The sequence below is a fragment of the Prionailurus bengalensis genome, chromosome A1 (assembly GCF_016509475.1).
Source record: "Prionailurus bengalensis isolate Pbe53 chromosome A1, Fcat_Pben_1.1_paternal_pri, whole genome shotgun sequence".
Taxonomy (NCBI): Eukaryota; Metazoa; Chordata; class Mammalia; order Carnivora; family Felidae; genus Prionailurus; species Prionailurus bengalensis.
Genome location: NC_057343.1, coordinates 226,152,917 through 226,161,190, shown reverse-complemented (window position 1 = coordinate 226,161,190; position 8,274 = coordinate 226,152,917). Strand labels below are relative to the sequence as shown.

The 8,274-nt window shown below is 37.8% G+C and overlaps 1 non-coding gene across 1 annotated transcript; it reads right to left on the bottom strand.

Moving 5' to 3' along the window:
- Positions 1-6,433: 6,433 nt before the first annotated feature.
- LOC122496705 lies at positions 6,434-6,587 on the bottom strand. Its single transcript, XR_006300909.1, has one exon. It is a non-coding gene; the product is annotated as a small nucleolar RNA SNORA62/SNORA6 family (small nucleolar RNA).
- Between the last annotated feature and the right edge of the window lie 1,687 nt (positions 6,588-8,274).

Here is an 8,274-nt window from a genome sequence, read left to right as displayed (position 1 = left end):
TCTTTGGGCTTCATGAATGCAGACTAAGCACCCCTCTCTTTCCTCTTGAGTATTTTTCCTATGATTTAAAAATGTAAGGGGCGCCTGGGTGGCTCAGTTGGTTAAGCGACCCATTCTTGATTTTGCTCAGGTCGTGCTCTCACGGTTTGTGAGATCAAGCCCCGTGTCAGGCTCTGTGCTAACAGTGCAGAGCCTGTCTGGGGATTCTCTCTCTCCCTTCCTCTCTCTGTCCCTCCCACACAGGCTCCCACTCTCTCCCTCTCCAAATAAATAAATAATTAAAATTAATTAATTAATTAATTAAAAATGTAAGGCTTGCCTCAATCTCAACATCTCCACTGTGCAACAGAATGTACTTTCTCCCATCCTTACTCATCACTAATCTCCGTGCTTTCAGGAGGCATCTTGAAGGGAAGCGATCCGTCCATGTCCGCGAGCAGTGGATCAGCCGAGGCTGGGAGATGTGAACAAGCTATTCATCTTTCAGTTGTTAGAATTCAGAGCTAATTATATTTTTTTGGCTTGTCAAAAATCCTTTTGAAATTTGTTACCAAGTCTGGTATCAACTCTCACAACATTCTTTTTTGATCCTTTTTCATACGTTCTCTAAGATAAGCTAGAACTTCTAAGCTGAATGTGAGTTCCTATTATTATTATTTTTTTCTTACTGTCAGTACAACAGAAATGTTGTTTGTAAACAGCTTAGGTCTCCCCCTACCCACAGGGGACAGACTTTAAAGGTGGCTGCCATGTTTCTGGCCTTCTAGTGTTAGACCTTTGTATGAGCCCTTCACCTTGACTGTGGGCAAGACTGTGACATCCTTCTAACCAGTAGGATATAAAAGGTGACAGAATATTTGGATATGTAAATGTGACTATATTACCTACAATTTTAGTGCGTACTTTAGTCTCTCTCTCTCTCTCTCTCCCTTTGGCAAACAGCCATGCTGGCGAATCCCGCTTAGAACTGCAGGTGACCCCTAGGATCCAAGCGTGTGACAAGAGCAAGCAAAGAAGCTCTCTGCCCAGCATCCCCAAAATGGGATGCTTCCAACAACCACGTGGCCAAGGAGGAATACCAACCTAGGGAAGTGTGCAGATGGAGACTCCTGTCCTAGCTACCATCAAGGACTGGATGAGACTGATGGAGAGATCCACACTCAGCGGATACAGCAAAGCTATGCCAGATTTCCAATACACAGCTACTCTGAGACAATAAATATGTGTAGTTTTAAGCCAGAAAGCATAGTGGTATGCTTTGTAGGAAAGTATCATGAATAAAATACAACACAAAAATTCAGACAAAATCACGGTAACAATACGTGATACAATCCCTGACTAATTTCGGGGTATAGCATCTCATTGAAGCGTTTTAGGCTCTTCAGGTGAAAATTTTTGATTAGTTCATTGATAACTGATTGAAATCCTCCATCTTTTCTGGGTCAAATATATTGAGCTGACATTGTGGATTGAGTCAATTCATTCAACCAGTATTCACTGAATCCCTACTATACGCCAGGCACTCTCCTAGGTGCTAAAGATACAAAATGAAAAGAAGTTGCCTCTTCAGATTGTTTGCTTACTAGTAGCTGGTCTAATCCAATTAGCATATTTTTGGTAATGTTGATAAATGTTCGGTAATTGTAAGCCGGCCTATGGCCCTAATCTACAGATGGCATAGTGAGAACCAGTAAACCTATTTTTCTTATTATTCAGTTGATGAAAATCCTAATGCATAGAAAACGGTGACAGAAGGATAGTTGCAATATGACAAGCTTGTGTCACGGAAAAATGACCAGTATTTCATAAAAAGAACTGGATCGTTATCCTTGTTCAGATTTGCTAACCAGAGGATCACAGAAAATTTTCTGGAACTTTATTTTGTTTTACGTGTCAGCTGCTGTGCAAGGCAGCTAACTCTATTTGCGTACCTCATCTCACACTACCATTTCCACCCTTGGAAAGAAACACCTACAACTGTCCTTATAACTAATTCCTTTCCTTAGGAATTATTTTACATATTTAGAGAGAATTTGTTCTTGTGACTTCTGTCCTAAAGATATCAGTATATCCAGTCCAAGATGTTTTCTCATTATCGGTATTTGAACTGTCATAAATTTACTCTGCCATGTGCGGTCAAGAATGCCAGTGAAGGCTTCAAGGCCAAGAACACACTTTTCCACCTGCTAGCTCACACATATAATTCTTAAAGGATGGATTCCTCAGTTCGAAATTAAGTTAAACACGCAGAGTTAATTGCTGAGCTTTTCAAAGAGCCCATTTTGGGGTTTATTTTCTCTGTTGTTTTTTAATTCTGTTTCATTTCCTTCCTCTTCAATCTGGATTATTTCTTTACTGCTACTTTAAGCTTCGTTGGCTCTTCTTTTTTTAGTTCCATCAGATGAAAAGTTAGGTTATTGGTTAGAAATCTTAATTTATTTTTTTTTTCATATAGGCATGTGCAGATGTAAATTTCCCTATAAGCACTGCTTTATCAGAATACGATTTTGGCACATTGCATTCATTTTTTTTTTTTTCATCTCAAGTATTTTCTAATTGCCCTTGTGAATTCTCTTTTTAACCATTAATTATTTAGGAGTGCGTGTGTTGTTTAATTTCAACGTATTTTGTGAATTCAAAAATTGGTGAATTATCAATTTCTAATGTTTTTCCATTTTGGTAGAAGAACATGCGTTCTACAATTTCAATCTTTTAAAATCTGTTGAGCCTCATATTATGGTTTAACACATGGTCTGTCCTGAAGTATGTTTCATTTGCCCTTGGGAAGAATGCATATTCCAATGCTGCTGGGGGGAGTGTTCTATAGATGTTTGTTGGGTCTAAATAGATTACATTGCTTTTCATGGCTTCTATTTTCTTGTTAATCTTCTGTCAGATGCTCTATCCATTATTGAAAGTGAGGTATTGAAGTACCCAAATATTATTGTTGAATTGCCCGTTTCCCCTCAATTTAGATAGCTAGGTATATTGACTTAGACAGTTCTGAAATCTGTTACACCCTCTCTCTGGCCTATGTTCTTTAGAAGTTTAAATATTTTATTCAAATTTTGAAACTTTAAACTATTTGTATATAATCCACAAAATCTTCTAGGGTTGCCTGGGTGGCTCAGTCACTTAAGCATCAGACCTCGGCTCAAGTCATGGTCTCGAGATTCGTGAGTTCAAGTCCCACAGTGGGCTATCTGCTGTCGGCACAGTCCGATCCTCGGTCCCCCTCTCTCTCTGCCCCTCCCCTGCTCTCTCCTTCTCTCTCAACAATAAACAAACATTGGGGAAAAAAAAAGACAAAAAAGCGTACAGTCTTATAAATAAGAAAATATAATTATCGAGACCATGTAGCAAATTATAATATTCTATATTCAATTGACATTTAGTATCAAAATGTCTATAATAAGCAAACAAGAGAAGTATCTATTAAAATAAATTTACATCTATGGGCCCAATAACTCCCACTCTATTTGATGTCTCACAGCCCTATAGCTCACATTCCTGGGAGGTATATATTTCTATCCTCTATAGGACATGAACACACAGAAATAGGGTGTTGTTGATAAATTCTGCACTATGTCCTGTATGGTTTATTGTTAGATATAAACCTCATATATGCACATGGATGCACATTATTTGAATCATATAAATGCTTGGAGAAAATAATAAGTACTTACAAATATTTGGGTGCCTCTTTCCACCCCACCCTCCCCCCAAAATTCTTGGGTATATGAAGCAGTTTTTCCCTGCAGGTGAGACCTGATATCTATTTTCATTTTTGTATTTGTTTGGTAGCACAGATTATCCAAGCCTCCATCATCCAACCAATGATAAGATTATTCATCTTCACAGCAAAAAAGGGATAGGTTATTAATATAAAAACAAAGATAAATGGTATTTATAATTGTTGTGTAGAGCTCCAGCATCTGACACTCCCATGCACCGTTGTTAAGTTTTTATTTGCATTGTTATAGATATAATAGATGTCCAGAATGTATAGATGGGTAAGGCGGCCATATTCCACACCTTGCAGGGGTGGGAAGCACCATAAAAATCCTAGCAAATGTACATGGCATAATGGAATTGCGCAGTGTCCAACATATGTACTGTATGCTATGCTCTGGTGTACTTCCAGCTTATTATCAGACTCACGTCCACGATGCCTTGAAACTGTTCCAGATTTTGCTTTTAATTTTAGTTGTCTTGGCTTGCCACATTGATTACAGATTGGAGAATACTTTTCATTTCGATTTTTGGCTACGCTCGAGGGAGTCATGTTTTTTTTATTATGAAAAAGACTTTGGGCTTGTTATAATCTACATCCTTTCTACTTGTTTTGGAAGTCAATTAATTTTACCCCATCCATGAGCAGCACTTAAATTAGGAATCCATCAAAAAGAAACTGAAATGGTTTCCTACCATCTCCCATCCCATCCCACGTACGACCCTCGATAGGCATTTGTGCATGTCCACTGAAGACATGTGACAGATGGGGAGGCAAAAATTGATTAATGACGGTACTAACAGAAATGGGAGGCCATTACCCCTTGGGTTCCGTTGACGTCCCTTAAGAATTCAGAATGAGTCATACTCCTCGTGTTGCATTTATAATCCCCTAGATAAAATGTTGTAGTTCTAAGCTCCTCTTGCTATGGTGAAGTGATGCAATAAGTATGTGCATGTGCACATATATATGATAATGTTCTAACCACATAACACTCTATTATATACACTATAATATGTATTTGTACAATGTTTTCACTCGCAACAAAAGTCAGTTACCTAAATCCTACGGCATGCCTTGGGATTTAACTCATAAAACCTAATTATTTCTTTCTGAATGATTCTTTCTTTCCATGCATATAGAGCACATTTGACCATAGTATCTTGTCTGTATAACCAGATGGCTCATAAATAAATCATTATAGGATCTAAGATCCCAGGTTCTTAAATATTATGTTATTTCATTTACCCTACATTTTAACTGGCTGGGTGCTACTATGATAAGATACACTCATGTAATATTAATGCAAGTTTAAAATGAAAAATCTTCTTTAAAAATAACACAATTTACTGCGTAAATTATTACATGTGTTACTCTTCAATAGATATCATGTGCCTTGTAATTTGAAAGCAAAGACATTGAGATAATTATATGCTTTGTGAAAATATGTGGATAATTTATTTATCTGAATCTACTTATCGTCTTTCTCTACACCAATTTTTTTCCTATCTCAACTTCTGCATAATAGGAAACTTCTATAAAAAGTGAAATACAGAAAGACTTCAAATAAATTATATGTCACTTTTCCATTATAATGCATATTTTTCCTAAACATCAAGATAGAGTTGACTTTCATAGACCTCTTTAGAAAACAGCTTCTCTACTCAGGAGATGTTGTGTACAGTGAGTAGAATAATAGGTTCAATAAAGATCTGATGTTCTGCCAAGTGTGTTTATAACTCCTTAAATTCACATTTTCTCTGACCTTAAAGGGACTTTTTCCACATTGTGGAGTAGGAATACAAAAGCTTGGGTTCAAATTATGTCTCGACTATTATTTTGGGACTGAGACCTTCAGCACATTAATCATTCTCTTTAACTTGAGTTTTTTCATATATAAAATAACAATAAGAAAACCTACATTCCTGCATTGTTCTCAGTATTAAACAAGAATAGGGGTGCCTGGGTGGCTCAGTTGGTTGGGCGCCTGACTTCACTCGGGTCGTGATCTCACAGATCGTGAGTTCGAGCCCGGTGTCCAGCTGTGTGTGCTGACAGCCCAGAGCCTGGAACCTGCTTCGGATTTTGTATCCCCCTTTCTCTCTGCCTCTTCTCCACTATGTTCTGTCTCTTTCCCTCAAAAATAAATAAGCATTGAAGTTTTTTTTTAATGAACAAAAACATATAGAAAGCTGGCATAATACCTATTGCACAGGAATACATATTAATTCCTCCTCCACTGGCTCTATAAAGTAGGAGTATGGGATCTCATTTACAGAGTTATTGTGTATAATAAATAAGATTATGCATATAAGACAATTTAAACCGTGCTTTGTACTAAATAAATGATTTCCCTGGTTCCGCCTTCGGTTATAGATAGATGGATAGATGATAGATAGATGATAGGTAGATAGATATATGGATAATCAGTTGGGATGATGTTTCTTCCTCAAAATCTTCCCTAGACTAACACACCTTTCTAAAGTAGAAGTTCAGTACTTTTGTACTCATGTTGAAGCACACGTGAGTTTCCGCTAGAGTATTAAGTGTATGACATTATACTTATCCATTTATCCATTCACACATGTTTATTTTTATTATGTTATAAAATATTTATTTTTTATCCATATTTACATTTTCCCAGAGCCACTGTTAGTTCCTAGGATTTTTGTTTTGTTTTGTTTGTTTTGTTTGCTTTTTTCTTGTAGCAAGAATTACTATCAAACTCCACTCTTTGGGCCAGAGATCTTTGTGGAGATAGTGAAAGTCTTACCACTCATGTAGGATATTACTGACACTTGTGAGTTCATTGGCCAACCAGCAAACTCAACTACAAGTTCTAACAATATGTAGCCTAGGACGTTGTGTGTGTGTGTGTGTGTTTAATAAATGTTTATTTATACTTTTGAGAGAGAGAGAGAGAGTGGGGGAGGTGAATAGAGAGAGGGACAGAAAGAATCCCAAGCAGGCTCTATGCTATCAGCACAGAGTCGAACGTGGAGCTCGATTTCATGAACCGCAGAGTCATGACCTGAGACGAAAGCAGGAGGCAGACATTTAACCGGCTGAGTCACCGAGACGCTCCTGCAGCCTGGGATGGTTTTAGGTCCATTTCTTTTTCTTGTTTCAAAGATGGGTGTTATAATAGATTTTTTTGGTCCTAAGAAAATGCTACAAAATGAAGTTTGTGATGTGCAATAATCATCTTCGTCTATAAGATACATCAAATTGCACAAGATACATTCCCTGTGTTAGAATTCTGGGAGGCCTAGATATAACCAAACCATTCATCGTACCGTTTATTGACTTTATCCTGGATTCTGAGCTAAAATAGCAATTCTAGTACAAAGAACACACGTTCATCAAATAAACATGTATTAGAAAGACAAGTTGCCCAGAGAAAACGTATGTGATACTAGGATAGCATGGTAGGGGGGGTTGGTCCAATTGAAACAGTATAAAACAGCTTTTATTTTTTTTTTTTATTTGTTTATTTATTTATTTAAAAAAAATTTTTTTTTCAACGTTTATTTATTTTTGGGACAGAGAGAGACAGAGCATGAACGGGGGAGGGACAGAGAGAGAGGGAGACACAGAATCGGAAACAGGCTCCAGGCTCCGAGCCATCAGTCCAGAGCCCGACGCGGGGCTCGAACCCACGGACCGCGAGATCGTGACCTGGCTGAAGTCGGACGCTTAACCGACTGCTCCACCCAGGCGCCCCAAAACAGCTTTTAAAGGAAGTGAGGATTGAACTAAGTTTGAAACAGTATACTTTACGAGATGAAATAGAAGAAGAGAGATTTTTTTTGGCATATGTAATCATTTGTGCAAAATTCTTCAGTGGGGAAATAGATAACTAATACAGGGTGACACTAATATCTGCTACTGAAGTAGAATGTGCTACTGTTTTGGGGTTTTCGTGGTTTTTTTTGTTTTGTTTTGTTTTGTTTGTCTGCTTTTTATGACCATCTTTCCCAGTGTAGCGGAGAGTTCCAGAGGCTTTAACTTAGCTTTTTCTAATGAGAAACTCCTGCTCTATAGGCACCAAACCAGCACGGGAATGCGGCCCATTCCCTAGGAAGTCCATTCCAGGGTTTCACCGGCAGTAAGAGATATCATCATTGGTACGTTCATGGTCTCAGTAGACCATGTTGACTGGATTAGTATCAGGATTTTATTACTTGTCCTACAGAGGCTCCTACTCTCATAGGGGATTCATGGTGAGGCTTTGAATCCCAGAGAATCGATATCAACTTTACCCCTTACCTTAATGGTTCTTAAAATATCTGGCTATTAGTTTTTCCTCTCTGTACTATTACTCAAGTAAGTCACTATAGGTATCTTTGGGAAAAGACCGGGCCATTATATATGCAGGTGCACTGATATTTTAGTGTTGTCTGCCTTGGGAAAATGACACTCCCTCAAAAAATGGGTTCTAGGTTTAAAAATTGGTGCAGGTCCAGAAATGGGTCAAAGGGTCATAATTTTTTTTTTTCAACGTTTATTTATTTTTGGGACAGAGAGAGACAGAGCATGAA